General features: G+C 42.6%; 1 protein-coding gene and 1 pseudogene across 1 annotated transcript in view; one reads left to right on the top strand and one right to left on the bottom strand.

Annotated features, from left to right (window-relative positions):
* The window catches only part of LOC116862399 (butyrophilin-like protein 1), a 119358-nt gene that overhangs the window by 50397 nt on the left and 50797 nt on the right, over nt 1–18164 (bottom strand). The window lies entirely within an intron of this gene.
* LOC116862411 lies at nt 1969–16846 on the top strand (annotated as a pseudogene).

Here is an 18164-nt window from a genome sequence, read left to right as displayed (position 1 = left end):
GGTACATTTTTTTTAAAACAGTTTTATTAAAGCACAGAGCTATTTTCAATGATTCATAAAGAGCAGATCTGAGATTTATGAGATCACATGCTGTTACTTTCATAAATGTTATGTATTTCTTAGGAGCAATATCTGAGCTTCCATTGATTACTGATTATCTTCTCAATGCACTAGTCTTGGCAGCATAAAGATGAAGGAAGAATCACAGGGAGGCTAGAACAACCACAGGGCAAGAGAGTCTTACATTTTGCTACTTTCTCCATGTTACTAGTTTGGGGACTTCTCATGCATTCTGCTAATTCTGCCAGCGATCGCCTCTGTATTGACAGCCAAAGGCACTCATGCAAATATTTAACCAAGTGTGAAAGCAAACACTGAGGCCACTCCATCTACTGGGAAAGAGGAGTATGTCTCCACTTCAGACATAAGTTTGTTGATGGATTCTTTTGCTAGTGGTGGTGATGGTGGTAACAGTGGTGGGATTTTTTTTTCTTGGTATTTGCTTTAATTTTTAAACTGTTTCTAGGAAATAATTGTGGAGTAGTAGCTTTACTTAACTCTGGAAGGCAAAGGAACATAACTAAGGACACTTCCTAAGGAATATTTTAAGATCACCATGTGAACATTTATGAAATGACTTATATATTTTCCTGATAAAGTTTCTTCTTTTAAAACAACTTTATGGGGTGCCTGGGTGACTCAGTAGGCTAAAGCCTTTGCCTTCAGCTCAGGTCATGATCCCAGGGTCCTGGAATCAAGGCCTGCATCGTGCTCTCTGCTTTGCAGGGAGCCTGCTTCCTCCCCTCTCTGCCTGCCTCTCTACCTACTTGTGATCTCTGTCTGCTAAATAGGTAAATAAAATCTTTTTTAAAAAAACTTTATTTATCTGTTTAACTCAAAGTTATATAAGCATATTTTAGGAACTGTGGTCCACAGCCCACCTATATTACAATCACTTGGGGTGTTTCTTTAAAAATTGTAGAGTCCAGGGCCTCACATCAACTAAATCGCTTGGGAGTGGGGCCCAGGAAGCAGCTTCTATAATCCTCACTGCTGGTCCTAAGGTCCCACATCTAAGAGCCTCTTTTTATTCACATTTGCTTCAATAGCCAACACCAAGATGCTTCACTTCCTCTCACTGACCGTGTCCACCAGTTATGCTGGCTTCAATACATCACTATAGCAGCACAAATGAATACAGGTCATTCATTTATATACACATACTTTCTACAGTGACATGAGACACAGGCTAAGCCTCTCAGGTGCCACTTGAAAGAGATCACAGGTTTGGTTTCACAGGACTTTCAATGGTCTTGGTTTGGCCACTGGTTCCAGTTCCCCAGAGAAGAGTGAGGATGATAAAATACGACAGCATATTTAGAGTAGGTCACCACACTTTGGAGATCATAAAGGAATCGAAATGGGAGGTGGTAGGCTAAGCATGAGATGGTATCTGGGAAGCCATGGACTTCAGAGCATTCAGATACTGCAACGTAGACTGACACCCAGCATGATGGAGGCCCAGCTGAGCCGGCTCAGGGTAGGTGGGGGATCTGGCAGTAGGGCTGGCTGAGCCCCACTGCCCCTCAGAGCACTGCTGTCCATCATTGTGTGCTTTAGAACTGCCAAGGAACTCTCGTGTTGGGACCATGTGCCCTATTTGTAGGAAGCAGTGTGCTTTTTCAACCTGGGTTGACCAGCTGAGGATAGATGCTGAGGCAAGAAAAGGCTGGTGTTAGTTCCCAGGCCACTGGCCATGTGGAAGCAGTGTCAGGAGGTCCTCTACAAACCATGCATGTTTTGCTCAGTGCCAGGCCAAGCTGTCCTTGGCTGACGATGTCTCTTAACCACAGGAAAGGCTTTCTGATTTTAACACTCCTCATGGGCAATGTCTCTGGTGCCCCTTGACCCTCTAGCAGGTGTGGAGGAATGGGCTCACATCTCTGCAGCAGATTGGGAGCTGCACAAATGGGGGAAAGCCCATTCTTCATGCTGTTTCGAGCAGCTCTGTTGACTCCACTTTTCATGTGGCTCTTGGTAGCCAAGGGTCACAAGTCTAGGATGCTCAGCAGAGCCCTTACTGACTTCGCCGGGAGACAAAACTACAAGGTGAGAGTCCATTATCTGGCCCTCCTGGGGGCTCCCTGAGCTGCACTGAGCACGGGACTGTGGCAGAGCCAAGGGCGCAGGGAGAGCCTGTCAGGAGGATGAGCTGAGGGGAAGCACTGCCATCCTGAGGAGCCACTGGTGCCACCAAGTTAGAAGCAAATGTTCCCCATGAGCAGGGCTGGTGATGGCCCTGCTCAGAGCTGTTGCACACGAGGTGGCCAGATCCCACCACTCTTTGTTCAGGGACCAGTACACTCCCCAGTTCACTTTGGAGCAAAATTATGACTTCTATGACCTCCCAGGAACAGAAAACTTAATATGAAACATGCACATGTAGAAACAGCTTGTTGTAGGAAGGAGGGAACTTCACGCTGGAAAGTCCCCTGTTCGGCCATGTCCCATTTACTTAGTGAGGAGAGGGAGGGGCCACATCATCATGGAACTTGGAGATGTCCTAAGTCTAGTACCACCTCTTACAGATGAGGGGCAGGGGCTTGCAGAGACTGGGATCTGTTAGGTCCCCCAATAATGGGTCTGTGATTAAAGGAGCGAGACTGATACAAAGTGACCCCTCTCTGTTTCACAGACTAGCCTTTAAGGGCAAAGGCCAAGCAGTTGGGCCTGGCCACGCACAGGTGGCCAATGAAATTGTAACACACAGAGAAAGCTGCATAGTCATGCTAGGTCATACATAAGTGAACAATTGAATTACAATTTACCCTAGTAGATATTTGAATTAGTCTATCACCTTGGTCAGAATTGGCGCCCAAAAGGCTCCCAAAGGGGGGGGGCATACTCCTTGGTAACTAGGGAGACAGTATGCACACCCCCCCGCCACTGATCGGATGTCTGCACCTGGCCTACCCACCCTTATATTTGGGCTTTGTTACCTGGGACTGGTTTCTGGGACTTGTTTTGAGTAAGTCCCCTGGGGGAAGGGGGGCAGGGACAGTTTAAGGGTTAAACAACACAGTTATTGTTTAACCTGGATGGAAATGTTCTGGCTAAAATAGGTCCTTACAGGATCCAGCCAGAGTCATGTGGCTGGTTAGTGGTAAGCTCAGGATTAGAACTGAGGTCTTCAGCCCTTTCCCATGGCCTAGAAGAAGGTGAAGGTATCCACGGACATCACAGGAACTGAGAGATCACTTTTATTTTATTGAGGTAGGGCTCATCCTTCCTATGTGACTGAGGCACAAATATGGGCCTGTGTGAACTCGTGAAACACTTCTCTAACCTGAAAGTTCAGGATCTCCCACCTCAGCTGTGACTAGCCAGCTCAGGACTGGGTGGCTAGCTGGTACACCTACTTTTAAGCACCAAGTTTTAACATAATAAAGAGTGTGCCCTTTCCCCCTGCAGGTAAATCTGGAGGATAGTGGACTTCCTAGTCAACAAGGGGCAAGACTACTGGCCAGGGACTCCTCCAGTAAGAGAAACCTGGAAGGCCTGGATCCTAAACAGGCAACAGCTTCAAATGAGGACTGACTCACCAGTTTGCAACTGCTGCTTCAGGATGATTTATGGGGGATGGGCTTCCACTATCCTCTAGACTCTACCATCATTTGGGAAAGGCACTAATTCCCCAGGCCTGGAGGGCCCTGACACCCATGATCTGCTGAAGGTATGTGTGCTGGGCATGTGCTGCTGTGCAGACTGGTGCAGTCAGGGATCCAGAAAGACAAGGGTCTGCAGAGCCCAGTCACAGGATTCAGCTCTTGCAGGACCCAGAATATGCCTAACTGCAAGCTCTACTCTGCACAAACGTGTATAGTCCCCCTGAGGCAGAGATGGAGGAAATTGTCCTGCCTTCCCAGCATCAGCCCAGTCAACTGGCTAGAGTATCCTTCATAAGAAACTTGATTACTGGTGAGCCCAGGACACCATCAGGCAGCCAGTCCCAATGGGGACTGACAGTCCTCAGTTTAAAATTACCACCTCAGGAAGATGTTGGGGGGAGTAGGCTCTGACTACCCTGGATGCTATGCAGTTTTGGGGTCCAGCCTGAGCCCGACAGGCCTGGGGTCCCCAAGAGCCAAAGGCCAACTGACGGAGTACAAGACCACACATCCATGGGTGACACAGTTCAGAAGAATCTGTAATTTGAACCAGGGTATCTGTAGAGAGAGGCTGGGTTCCAGTAGTGGACTATTGAGTGTTCCTGGCCACTGCCTCATTCCAAGAGCTAATGTGCACAAATGTGGATATTCTTGCTCCTGAAGACACACCTGGAGGGCTCTGGACTGCCTTGTCAGAGCAGGGCAGTGCAGAATGATTTGAGATATTCTCCAATAGGAGACACCAGCAAGTCTTGATTATACAATGCCCAGAACTTCATCAGGGAGCCAGTCCAAGTGGGGAGTAACTGTGCTGGCTGAAAGCTGCCACCCCAGAAAGATTTTCTAGGAGTCAGCCTTGTCCACACTGGTGGCTCTTCAGGTTTGGGAATCAGCCTAAGCCCAACAGGCATGGAGGTCCTAGCAGCCCAATGTTGCTGGCTGACACAGTACAGACCCTCTTAGAACACACTGCTTGTCTCTCCTGCTTTAGCATCTAAAGGGCTGACTGAACTCCCATTTCCTCTCCTAGTGTGTTATGGTAGTCACCATACAGTGCACCATTAGTTTTTGATGTAGTGTTCCAAGATTCGTTGTTTGCATGGTACACCCGGTGCTCCATGCAATCCTTGCTCTCCTTAATACCCATCACCAGGCTCACCCTTCCCCTTACCCCCCTCCCCTCTAAAATCCTCAGTGTGTTTCCCGGAATCCATAGTCTCTCATGGTTCATCTCCCACTCCAATTTCTCCCCCTTCTTTTTTCCCTTCTCCTAATGTCCTCCATGCTATTCCTTGTATGTTTCACAAATAAGTGAAACCATATGATAATTGACTTTCTCTGTTTGACTTATTTCACTTAGCATAATCCTCTCCTATCTTTACCAGATGGACCTAAATGGCCATCATCTGCATGTCTCCGTACTTATTCTCTGTATTATATTATGTGTACAGCTTGGATTTAGGGACTCTCTGGGTCTTCCTTCTCACCTCCTGATTTTCCTTCCCCCTTGCCTGCTCTGTTGGTTCTGTCCACTCCTCATCTCCTCTTCCATCATCCCATCCACACACATCTACTCCGTGCCTGTTGTATGGAATCAACAGTCAGCATGACGGGCACTGAGCATACTGACATCTAGGCATACTTGTTATACTTTTTAAACAGCCAAGTTGGGTATCTAGGCTTTCTACCAGTAACTAAAACTAATTGAATTTAAGCTAGAAAATTACTAACATTTTCGGTTAGGTCAAATTAGTTATTTTAATTAAAATGTGACTGTATTAGTTGTGAAGCTAGGAGGATTTTTTTTTTTGGATGATCTTTTTATAGAACTTGTGTTAGTAGAACATCAATTCCATTTTTGTCCAGTTGATTTCAAAATAGCAATGATAATACAGTAACCCTGAGCTTCTAAATACACATGTTACAGAAAGAGGTACAGGAAATAGAAAATTTTACTGCTCTGTTCATTCCTGTTTTTGCATTATAAACAATAACCTGATGTTAATAAAATTTAGCATTAAGGGACCATTAGGGAAGAGACAAATAAATATTGCTTATGACTTGATAGCTGTAGGATATAATTTTAGTAGTTGAAAGTGTCCTAGGTCTTTTTTATATTAAAAATATATGTATGCTGAAAATATGATTTCTCATCTGTTGAAATGTGTTTGAGGTAAAAAGAATTGGGGTCACTTATATTAAGAGGTTTTAAAATGGAGCCCAAGGCCATTAAGGAGGTGGTTCTTACACATGTCCTCACTGGTTGGAAAAATGAACTTTTGAACAGGACCAATCCGGGAATATTCCAGGGGCTCTGCAGGAACATCTGCAACTTGCAGCAGTAACAGACATTTGCTCAATGATGACTCTAGCCATCAGAGAACCAATTCTGTTCAGGTGAGATTAGTTTTTGATCACCAACACCAATCATAACTATTTTTTAAACAACATATATAAGCATTCTCTGTTGTTTTAAAAACCCTCAATTTTTTTGTTCCCTAGTGGGGCACAATTTGGGTTACTACCTGAATCTGTATACCTGAATTGCAATTCTAAGACCCCAAATAAATGCTTTTGTTTTATTTCAATTTTGCTTCTTTTTTCAAGTGACAAGAAGTAGATAGTAAAGCAAGGTATTATTACATTCAAGTTTTAACAGCAAATAATGAGTTATTGGATGCTATAAGAGGATGCTAACTATCCTGGAGAATTGTTACCTTCGACACCTGCTCTACTGTGGATGAAAGACAAAGGAAATGTATGTTTTCCTCCTTTCCAAGCATGTACTTAGAGGTGTTGAATGGATAGGAAGAGAGCTGCCACTCTTTTGTGATCCAGTGTCCACACTGCAAGATCTATTATCTGAGATGCCAGACCTGCAAGGGGCTGAAAATAGTCCCTATATTTTCAGAGGGACAGAATACTTTGTTGAGATGAGTAAGCCTTTATGGTGTTTTCAAATTATGCCTCAAAATGCTTACACACTAATCCGTTGGGTCTCTGAACAGAAGCATCCTTTGTTGTAGTATGCAGTGAGGGAGCGGACATGTATGGAAAATAATGTTGTGGCTTTACACAGAATTACATACAGAGAGTCAAAAGAATGATGTTTATCAGTAAGTCTATAGCAACGTTATGGCAATAATGCAGACTTACAGTCCTTTGACCTGCCTTCCTTTTAAGGTATCCCCCTGATCTCTTCCCAGTACCCTGGTTTCCCAGGTGCAAAAGTGAATTAAATCTCACTAGGAAGCTGCTCCTTCCACAACTCATCCAGTTCCTGACTCTATAGAAGTGTGAGTTCCAGCAACTACCTTTTCTCCTAAAAGTGATGCTCTGCATTTTTAGAGCTTTTCTTTATTGTTAGAGCTGAAGAAAATCCCGTGCTGGAGGATCCACTTACACAGTGGTGTGAAGGTGCTTTGGGTGCCCATAATAGTTGCTGCTGAGAACAGTGATTTTTTTTTCTTGTTTTGTTTTGGTTTGGTGCTTTGAGACAGAGGGAACATGGAGGCAGTGAGCGACAGAGGGAGAGAGAGAATCCTAAGCTGTTTCCACACCCACCATGGAGCCACCGCAGGACTCAATCTCACAACCTGGGAATCATGACCTGGGTTGAAATCAAGAGTCAGATGCTTAACCAACTGAGCAACCCAGGTGCCCTAAGATCTTGATAGTTCTGATCAATCATTATTTGTTGCTGAAAGAGGTTTGGATTGGTTGGACTGCCAATACCTGATGTGAAATTGGAAACTTGTGTTTATGAACACTAAGATAGTAATTGTGTGTGGTGGATGGTGACTTAGTTTATGGAAATATAGGGAAGGGAAAGCTGTGTTGCACAATGGGTGACCCAAGGCTTTAGAGTATATGGAGTCCTTCCACTGTTGACACCAAACATATTGAACAAGATCTGTTGAATTCATTATGTATGATAGAAGTCACCTCCTCTTCTTGCACGGATTATAGGATTTGCATTTTGGGGAGGGAAGCAAGATGGCAGAGAGTAGGGGACCTTGTTTTATCTGGTCCCCTGAATTTAGATAGATAATTATCTAATCACTCTGAACACCTATGAATTCAAACTGAGATGTAAGGAAAAAATTGCTGGAATTCTACAAACTGAAGTGACCACTTTTTGTAAAGTAGGAGGTCTGGGTAATCTGAGGGGATATCTCAGAAGATAATCAGTGGAGGGAGGGAGCCTCTGTAAACTGGCTGCTAGAAAGTGATATAGCCCCAGAGCCCACTATTAGAACCTTTATAAATCTGCTCCAATGAGAGACATCTCTGCCTGAAAGGTGCTCAGGTGGGGAAGCAGGGCAGAATCCTAGGTGTGACAGTGTGGTCTTAGAATTTCCAGGGTCACAGAAAGAACAGGATTGCATGAGCAGACAGGGATCCTAAGCATTGGGGTGAAGAAAGCAGTGAGGGTCAACAAGCCCAGAAGAGGGACCTCTACTCGGTTCGCTATAAACTACGAACTGCAGCATGATCTGGTGACAGCACTCCAGCAGGTGTCCTGCAAAGAACAGAAAAGTGCATCCCTAGAGTAATGACTTCCTCCAGCAGGGATGGCACGGGAGTGTGCACAATTGGGCAATCCCTCAGAGTGTAGGGGTACTGCAAAGGACAGAAAACTTGTAGCCATATGCCTTCCCCAGGAAGGACAGCATAGAGGAGTGCATGACTGGGTGACCACTCTCTGTGTGGGGACCATACAAAGGACAGAAATTCAGGGAGCTTTTGCATTCTGCTGGGAGGATCAGTGCAAGCACACACCACAGGAGTCTTTAGACTTTGGCACACACAAAAGTGAAGACCACTTATCCCTGAGGGTTTAGTGAAGAGAGGGGACTGCCATATCTTGGCACCGGGACTCAAGATCGGGCAAGGCCTTACTTGTTTTCATCCTCTAGAGAGACGCAGAACACCTATGGGGAACAAAAGTGACATAGAGCAATCTAGCAGCTCAGCCCAAGTCTGGGTCCCTGGCAAGGGGCTGTGCAACTCTTCCCAGGCAAAGGCACCTGAGATTCAGTTCAGCAGGCCCCTTCCCCAGAAGACCAGATGAAACAACAGGGAACACCAAGTTTACAGACCACACAGGACTGAAAAACTCTAGGACTAGAGGAAAAAAATATACAGAATTTAAGGGTTTTTTCTCATGATATGTTTATCTTTCATTTAAAAATTTTCCTTATCTTTTTTCTTTTATTTCCTTTTCAATTAGTTTCTTACTTTATTGACTCTTTGTTTTCATCTTTTTTTTTTTTTTTTTAAGGCAGACTGCCACATGCAGAGCCTCATTTGGGTGTGTCTGGGGTCTTTGAAGTTTGACTACCCTACATTCTCCCGCAAATGGTCCTTGAGAGCTTGGTTGGAGGTTCTAGCAGGGGAGCGCAGCTACTCGTACACCCTTGACCAAAGAACGGTCCTCTCCTCTATCGGGGAAGGTCATCCTCTTCGACCGAGTGCGCGGCTTTGGGAGGGATGTATATGGAGTGGTGAAGGAGGAAGGGCACACCTGCCTAGCCAGCCAGATCGACCGAATCAACCTTGGCGATCAATGAGGTGACAGATGCTGCAGCAAGATTGCCCTCACATCCTTTAAGTCTTTTTTTATGAACATATAATGTATTATTTGTTTCAGGGGTACAGGCCTGTGATTCATCAGTCTTACACAATTCACATCACTCACCATAGCACATACTCTCCCCAATGTCCATTATCCAGTCATCTTATCCCTCCCACACCCCCACCACTGCAGCAACCCTCAGGATTTTCCTGAGATTAAAAGTCTCTTATGGTTTGTTTCCCAGTCTGGTTTCAACACATTTCATTTTTTCCTCTCATCCCCCATGATCCTCTGCCTTGTTTCTCAAATTCCACACATCAGCGAGATAATATGATAGTTGTCTTTCTCTGATTGACTTATATCTCTTAGCATAATACCTCCTAGTTGCAGCCATGTCATTGTAAATGGCAAGATTTCTTTCTTTAATGGTTGCATAATATCCATGTGTGTGTGTGAATACAGATATAGATAGATATTGATATAGATGATATAGATACAGATAGATGATATAGATATAAATATAGATATATCAATCACATCGTCTTTATCCATTCATCTGTTGATGGACATTTAGACCCTTTCCATAGTTTGGTATTGTGGACATTGCTGCTATAAACATCGGAGTGCACGTGCCCCTTTGGCTAACTACATTTGTATCTTTGTGGTAAAAACCCAGTAGTGCCATTGCTGGGTCATAGGGTAACTCTATTTTCCACTTTTTGAGGAACCTCCATACTGTTAGCCAGAGTGGCTGCACCAGTTCGCATTTCCACCAACAGTGTAGTTAGGGTTCCCCTTTTGCTATGTCCTTGACAATGTCTGTCGATTCCTGAAGTGTTTATTTTAGTCATTTTGACTGGTATGAAGTGGTATCTCATTATGGTTTAGATTTGTATTTCCCTGATGCCAAGGGATGTTCAGCATATCTTCATGTGTTTCTTGTCCATTTAGATATCTTCTTTGTAGTTCCTTCACCTCCTTGGTTACATTTTTTGCAAGGTATCTTAAGGTTTTCGGTACTATTGTAAATGGAATCGATTCCTTAAATTCTCTTTCTACAGTTACATTGTTAGTGCATAGCAAAGCAACTGATTTCTCTGCACTGATTTTGTATTCTGTCATATTACTGAATTGCTGTATGAGTTCTAGTAATTTGGGGGTGGGGTCTTTTGGGTTTTCCATATAAAGTATCATGTCATCTGTGAAGAGAGAAAATTTGACTTCTTCTTTACCAATTTCAATACCTTTTCTTTCTTTTTGTTGTCTGATGGCTGAGGCTAGGACTTCTAGTACTATGTTGAAAAACAGTGGGGATAGGGGCATCCTTCCAGTGCTCCTGATCTTAAGGGAAAGGATCTCAGCTTTTCCCCATTGAGAATGATATTCTTTGTGGGCTTTTCATAAATGGTTTTTATAAAATTGAGGAATGTTGGCCAACAGAAGAAAAATTCAGAGGATGGGCCTTCCACAACAGAGCTAATGGCTATCGACATAGACAATATCTTGGAAAGGGAATTCAGGCTAACAATTATCCAGGCAATAGCTAGATTGGAAAAAGCCATGGATGACCAAATGTAATTGATTAGGACAGAACTGAAAGCCACCAGGGATGATGTTCACTATGCTCTAAATGAGCTCCAATCTAATCTAAATTTTCTAAAAGCTAGGGTAACTGAGACAGAAGATAGAATTAGTGACCTGGAGGATAGACAGATAGAGAGAAAAGGATCAGGAGGAAACCTGGAACAAACAGCTTAGAAGCCACGGAAACAGAATCAGGAAAATAAATGATGCCGTGAAACATTCCAATGTCAAAATTATTGGAATCCCTGAAGGGGAGGAGAAAGAAAGAAATCTAGAAGATATAGTGGAACAAGTTCTCCATGAAAATTTTCCCAATCTCGCAAAAGGAACCAGTGTTCATGTACGAGAGGCAGAACAGGCTCCCCCCAAGATTATAGATTCTCAAAAGACCTCAAGACAGCTAATAGCAAGAATGAAGAATTATAATTGTAGGCAGGCCCTCTTGAAGGCAGCTAGGACAAAGACACTCCTTACATACAGAGGCAAGCCCATCAGAATAACGTCAGAACTGTCCACAGAAACCTGGCAAGCCAGAAAGGGCTGGCAAGACATATTCAGGGCACTAAATGAGAAGAACACACAGCCAAGAATACTTTATCCAGCAAGACTGACATTCAAAATGGATGGAGAGATAAAGAGTTTCCATGACTGGCAATGCTCAAAAGAGTATGCGATCACCAAGCCGACACTACAGGAAATATTAAGGGGGGGGGCTCTATAAAATAGGAAAAATCTTAAGAATATCATTGAACAGAAATATAGAGACAATCTACAGAAAAAAAGACTTCAAAGGTAACACGATGTCAATAAAAACGTATCTATCAATAATCATTCTCAATGTGAATGGCCTAAATGTGCCCATAAAATGACACAGGGTTGCAGATTGGATAAAACGTCAGGACCCATCCATATGTTGTCTACAAGAGACCCATTTCGAACCTAATGATACACCCAGACTGAAAGTGAAGGGATGGAGAAGCATCTTTCATGTCTATGGGCCTCAAAAGAAGGCTGGGGTAGTGATTCTCAGATCAGATAAATTAGATTTTAAACTAAAGACAGTAGTCAGAGATACAGAAGGACACTACATCATTCTTAAAGGGACTATCCACCAAGATGATCTAACAATTGTAAATATCTATGCCACCAATATGGGAGCAACCAATTACATAAGAAAACTATTAATCAAAATAAAGAGTCATATTGATATGAATACATTAATAGTAGGAGATCTTAACACGCCTCTCTCAGTAATAGACAGATCATCCAAGCAGAAAATCAATAAAGAAACAAGAGCATTGAATGACACATTGGACCAGATGGACATCGTAGATAATATATACAGAATATTCCACCCTAAAACAACAGAATACTCATTCTCCTCAAGTGCACATGGAACCTGCTCAAGAACAGACCACATACTGGGTCATAAATCAGGACTCAACGGATACCAAAAGACTGATATTATTCCCTGCATATTCTCAAACCACACTGCTTTGAAACTGGAGCTCAATCACAAGGAAAAGTTCGGAAAAAAACTCAAACACCTGGAAGCTAAAGACCACCTTGCTTAAGAATGCTAGGATCAACCAGGAGATCAAAGAAGAACTTAAACAATTCATGGAAACCAATGAGAATGAAGACACTTTGGTCCAAAACCTATGGGATACAGCAAAGGCGGTCCTAAGGGAGAAATACATAGCCATCCAAGCCTCCCTCAAAAAAATTGAAAAATCCAGAATACACCAGTTGTCTCTACACCTTAAAGAACTTAAAGAATCAACAACAGATCAAACCAACTCCACACATAAGAAAGGAAATAACCAGGATTAGAGCAGAGATCAATGAGGTAGAAACTAGAGATACAGTAGAACATATCAATGAAACTAGAAGCTGGTTTTTTGAAAGAATCAATAAGACTGATAAACCATTGGCCACACTATTCCAAAAGAAAAGAGAGAGAGCCCAAATTAATAAATCATGAATGAAAAGGGAGAGATCACAACTAACATGTAGGAAGTAGAAACAATCATCAGAAGTTATTATCAACAGTTATATGCCAATAAGCTAAGCAACCTAGATGAAATGGATGCATTCCTGGAAAACTATAAACTCCCAAAAGTGAACCAGGAAGAAACTGACAACCTGAATAGAATGATATCTAGTAATGAGATTGAAGCAGTGATCAAAAAACTCCCAAAAAACAAGAGTCCGGGACCTGACAGATTCCCTGGGGAATTCTACCAAACTTTCAAAGAAGAAATAACACCTATTCTCCTGAAGCTGTTTCAAAAAATTGAAGCAAAAGGAAAACTTCCAGACTCTTTTTATGAAGCCAGCATTACCCTGATCCCCAAACCAGACAAAGACCCCACCAAAAAGGAGAATTTCAGACCAATGTCTCTGATGAATATGGATGCTAAGATTCTCAACAAGATCCTAGCAAACAGGATCCAACAGCACATTAAAAAGATTATCCACCATGACCAGGTGGGATTCATCCCTGGGTTACAAGGATGGTTCAACATTTGCAAATCAATCAATGGATTGAACAAATCAATAAGAGAAGAGAGAAGATCCACGTGGTCCTCTCAACTGATGCAGAAAAAGTATTTGACAAAAGCCAGCATCCGTTCCTCATTAAAACGCTTCAAAGTATAGGGATAGAAGGAACATTCGTGAACTTCATAAAATCTATCTATGAAAGACCCACAGCAAATATAATCCTCAATGGGAAAAACCTTGCAGCCTTCCCGTCGAGATCAGGAACACGACAAGGATGCCCACTCTCACCATTCTTGTTCAACATAGTATTAGAAGTCCTAGCAACAACAATCAGACAACAAAGAGAAATAAAAGGTATCCAAATTGGCAAGGAAGAAGTCAAACTCTCTCTCTTCGCAGATGACGTGATTCTTTATATGGAAAACCCAAAAGACTCCACCCCAAACTACTAGAACTCATACAGCAATTCAGTAACGTGGCAGGATACAAAGTCAATGTACAGAAATCAGTGGCTTTCTTATACACTAACAATGAAAATACAGAAAGGGAAATTAGAGAATCAATTCCACTTACTATACCAGCAAGAACCAAAAGATACCTGGGAATAAACCTTACCAAAGAGGTAAAGGATCTGTACCTGAGGAACTACAGAACACTCATGAAAGAAACTGAAGAAGACACAAAAAGATGGAAAACCATTCCATGCTCTTGGATCGGAAGAATAAACATTGCTAAAATGTCTATACTGCCTAGAGCAATCTATACTTTTAATGCCATTCCGCTCAAAATTCCACTGGTATTTTTCAAAGAGCTGGAGCAAATAATCCTAAAATTTGTATGGAACAGAAGAGACCCTGAATTGCTAAGGAAATGTTGAAAAACAAAAATAAAACTGGGGGCATCGTGTTACCTGATTTCAAGCTTTACTACAAAGCTGTGATCACCAAAACAGCATGGTACTGGCATAAAAACAGACACATAAACCAGTGGAACAGAGTAGAGAGCCCAGATATGGAACCTCAACTCTATGGTCAAATAATCTTCAACAAAGCAGGAAAAATATACAGTGTAAAAAAGGCAGTCTCTTCAATAAATGGTGCTGGGAAAACTGGACAGCTATATGTAGGAGAATGAAACTCGACCATTCCCTTACACCGTACACAAAAATAAACTCGAAATGGACAAAAGACCTCAACATGAGACAGGAATCCATCAGAATCCTAGAGGAGAACATAGGCAGTAACCTCTTCGTTATCACCCACAGCAACTTCTTTCAAGGTATGTCTCCAAAGGCAAAGGAAAGAAAAGCGAAAATGAACTTTTGGGACTTCATCAAGATCAAAAACTTCTGCACAGCAGAGGAAACAGTTAACATATTCATTAAAAAAAAAAACTCTTCCTTTTTCCTTATCTCTTCCAAATTTTATGTACATGCTATCATATTTACATATTTTTTGTATTTTACATCTCTTTACTCATAATATACTCATGCAATTTCTGACCACTCATTTTCCATTTTAAAAAGTCAGTTTCACATTTATTGTAAGGCTGGTTTGGTGGTGATAAACTCCTTTAGCTTTGGTTTCTCTAGGAAGATGTTGATCTCTCTTTCAAATCTGAACAATAGTCTTGTCAAGTACATTCTTCTTGGTTGTAGTTCTTCTTCCTTTCAGCACTTTGCATATATAACGCCACTCATTCTGGCTTGCAGAGAGCTTCATTTATTTTGACACTGTTAAGATGAAGGGTTCACTGGGTTATCTTCTACTGCGGGGTAAAGTTTTTTGCCTGTTTGCTACCTGGAAAGATGTGGAATATGAGAGCACACATACACACACACACACACACACACACACACACAAGCACACACATAGTGATAGTATTCCTTTGGCCTTTCAAAATTTTCCTTCCTCCTCTAACTAGCATTACTCTAGCTGGTGGGCTGAATTTTGCCCTGGCAGCCTGCTATGAGACGTCAAAGGGTACAGCACGAATGTTCACCATCCTCTGAGCCCACACATCTGCCCCTCTGGTGAGCCCAGCCCCTCCCAATAGATTGTCATCCCATAACCGAAGCATCCAAAAAAAAAAAAAAAAAAATGGTGCTTCTGAGAATTCCTTAAGGAACTCGCAGGGTTTGGAGCATGCTGATGTCCACCCTGAGGTCAGCTGCACAGTGCATGTGACAGTGGGTACCTGCCCCAGCACCCTCTGAGTAGGCGATCCACTCTATTTGTAATGTCTGAGATTCCAAGGAAAGTGAGGAGGCATCACTCCCACCAAAGCCCTGAGCTATATAAAGGCAAAGGACTCACACATAAGGAAAAATACATTTTTATAGACACTTGGAGAAATTTTATTATACTCATTAATTAACAATGAGTAAATAAGAAATTAAAAGAAAAGCAAGCGCACAGTAGGCTCCCCAGAATTGCTGCTGTGTAAGCAGCAAGGGCGAGTCTCCAGGCAGGTTCCCCGCGCTGTTACCCTAGAAACGCGGGAAATCTGGCGCACATGCGGTTACAACCCGCACAGTTCTTTTTCCTAGCGAGCAGTGTGCCTGTCTGAGGGCCCTCTGGCGCGACACCGTGGAACTAGTTGAGGCCACCGCGGCTCAGTGGGAAACTCTGAAATTTAATGGCACTGGTTTGGGGGATGGCCAAGGTCAGGCGGTGCAGTCTCGGGGCTGTATACCTGTCCCAGGGTCATGGAGGACACTGCAGTCGGATGAGAGATCCCCGGACAGCAGACAGGCCGCCGAGGTTCAGCCTGCCAAGGAGCAGCCAACTGAATTCACGCCACAGTCAAGGCCAGGACCTCCACCCAGAGGGAACTGCGTCACTGCCCCAGGTGCAGGAGAGCTGGCAGGGACCCCTGACTCTCTAGAGACTTCGGACTCAGATTCGGACTTGAACAGTGCAACAGATTCAGATAGTTCAAGCACCTCCTCATTCTCATCATCTTCCTCTTGTATATCACTTTCTCCGCTACTGTCAGGTGGAGAAGATGATTGACAAATTGAGAAGGAAAATAAGAATTTTCCTCTTAAAACAAAGGATTAGTTACTCCTTAATGAGCTACCTTCTGTTGAAGAACTCACTATTATTCTGCCTGAAGATACTGTTTTAAAGATGGTTTCAAGTATTATTGAGCAATTAGTAATAATTCCCTGTATGATTAACCTACCTCCAGTTAATGGAACTGTAATTTTTTTTTGAGACTGTAATTTTTAAAAGCAATCTACAGGCAGCAGGAAAGATATTTGAGATATTTGAACCTGTTGCACATCCATTTATGTGTTATGGTTTACTTCAGAGCGTATTGAGAGTAAGGTACAAAAATAAAGGACACTATGCATTTTGGTCCGTCGTTGAAAGACTTTACTCAGTACATATTCACAGAAATGCCCAGTGTCTCAATCACATTCCTCAGTCCCTGCAATGTCAGTGAATCATTTGCAGAGATTACATGTGACCTGGAAAAATGTACTCACTCTCTCAGTCCCATGTAGGTCAGGCCCATCCAAGGTCAAGGCTGAAATGGGCAAATCCTGTGGGGAGTGATGTGAGTGCCAAGCTGTGGGAAAAGACCTGGAGAACTGGCACTTTGGCTTTCAACTTGAAAGCATCAAGGGAGAGAGGCCTGGGGCAGAAAAAGCAAGGGAGACCCTGACCAACCCTGAGAGGCTGATTGGAATCAACCTGTGTCAGAGTCTCCGTCAGAGAAACTTATCTGCACAGGCTGGTCTGTAAGCTGAAACCATGAGGCCAGGATCCTGCTCTCTGCTGACCTTTACCAAATAATCAGGCCCACCGTTTACCAGGTGCCATTTCACTCTGAACATTATGTACTTTATTTCAATAAATAATTTAATCCTCAGAGGAGAGTCTTTTCCTCATTTTAAATTTGAGAGACAGAAGCTCAACAGTAGGAGAGCACGTGTCAAGGGTCATTTGGTTGTGTGGCCAAATCCTACAGGAGTCAGATCCACCTGGCTCAGATGAACTCTAAACAGAGGGCATCAGATTGGGAGCACCAGCAATAGGAGTGCTCCAGAGATCAGACAGGCAGGAGGGGAGACAGAAATCATATTAGAACTTCTACTATAATAAAGAGAACTTCTATTAGAAAGCTTTGAACTTAACTCTCTTAACATGTTGCTTGAATTTCTTTTTATAATCTGTATAATGTCTGTGCATATTTATTAGCTGCACATTGAAAATATGTTCTGAAAGGAGTAGATGATCCAAAGAGTTCATTGTTCTGCTTGTGTTTCTCCAGTGTTCCCAGCACTATTTCTTGAAGGGACTATCCTTTTCATTGGGTGTTCTTGGCTTCCTTACCTAGTATTGGTTGACCACATGTGTTGGGATTTAATTCTGGACTCTCTATTCTGTTTTATTGGTTAATATGTTGCTTTTTGTGCCATTACCATGTTGTATTCTGTTACTATGGCCTTGAGGTATGGTTTGAAATGAGGAAATGTGCTACCTCCAGCATTGCTCTCTTTTTGCAGGATTCCTTTGGCTATTTGGAGCTTCCTATGTTTCCACACAAATTTCAGAATTATTTCTTCTGTTTCTATAAGAAACGTCTTTGGTATTTTGATTGAGATCACATTGACTCTGTAATGGCTTTGTGTAATATGGTCATTTCAACAGTATTAATTCTTCAAATCATAAACATGGGATGTGTTTCCATTTGTTTGTGTCTTCAATTTCTTTCAGGAAAGTCTTGTAGTTTTCATTGTACAGGACCTTCACTGCCCTGGTTACTTATATTCCTATTTTATTGCTTATGATGCTATTTTCCTTTTCTGATGCTTCACT

This window comes from Lontra canadensis, unplaced genomic scaffold (genome assembly GCF_010015895.1).
Source record: "Lontra canadensis isolate GAN:19392208 unplaced genomic scaffold, GSC_riverotter_1.0 scaffold240, whole genome shotgun sequence".
Classification (NCBI taxonomy): domain Eukaryota; kingdom Metazoa; phylum Chordata; class Mammalia; order Carnivora; family Mustelidae; genus Lontra; species Lontra canadensis.
The sequence above is the reverse complement of the archived record's forward strand: the minus strand, read 5'-3'. Positions and strand labels throughout refer to the sequence as shown.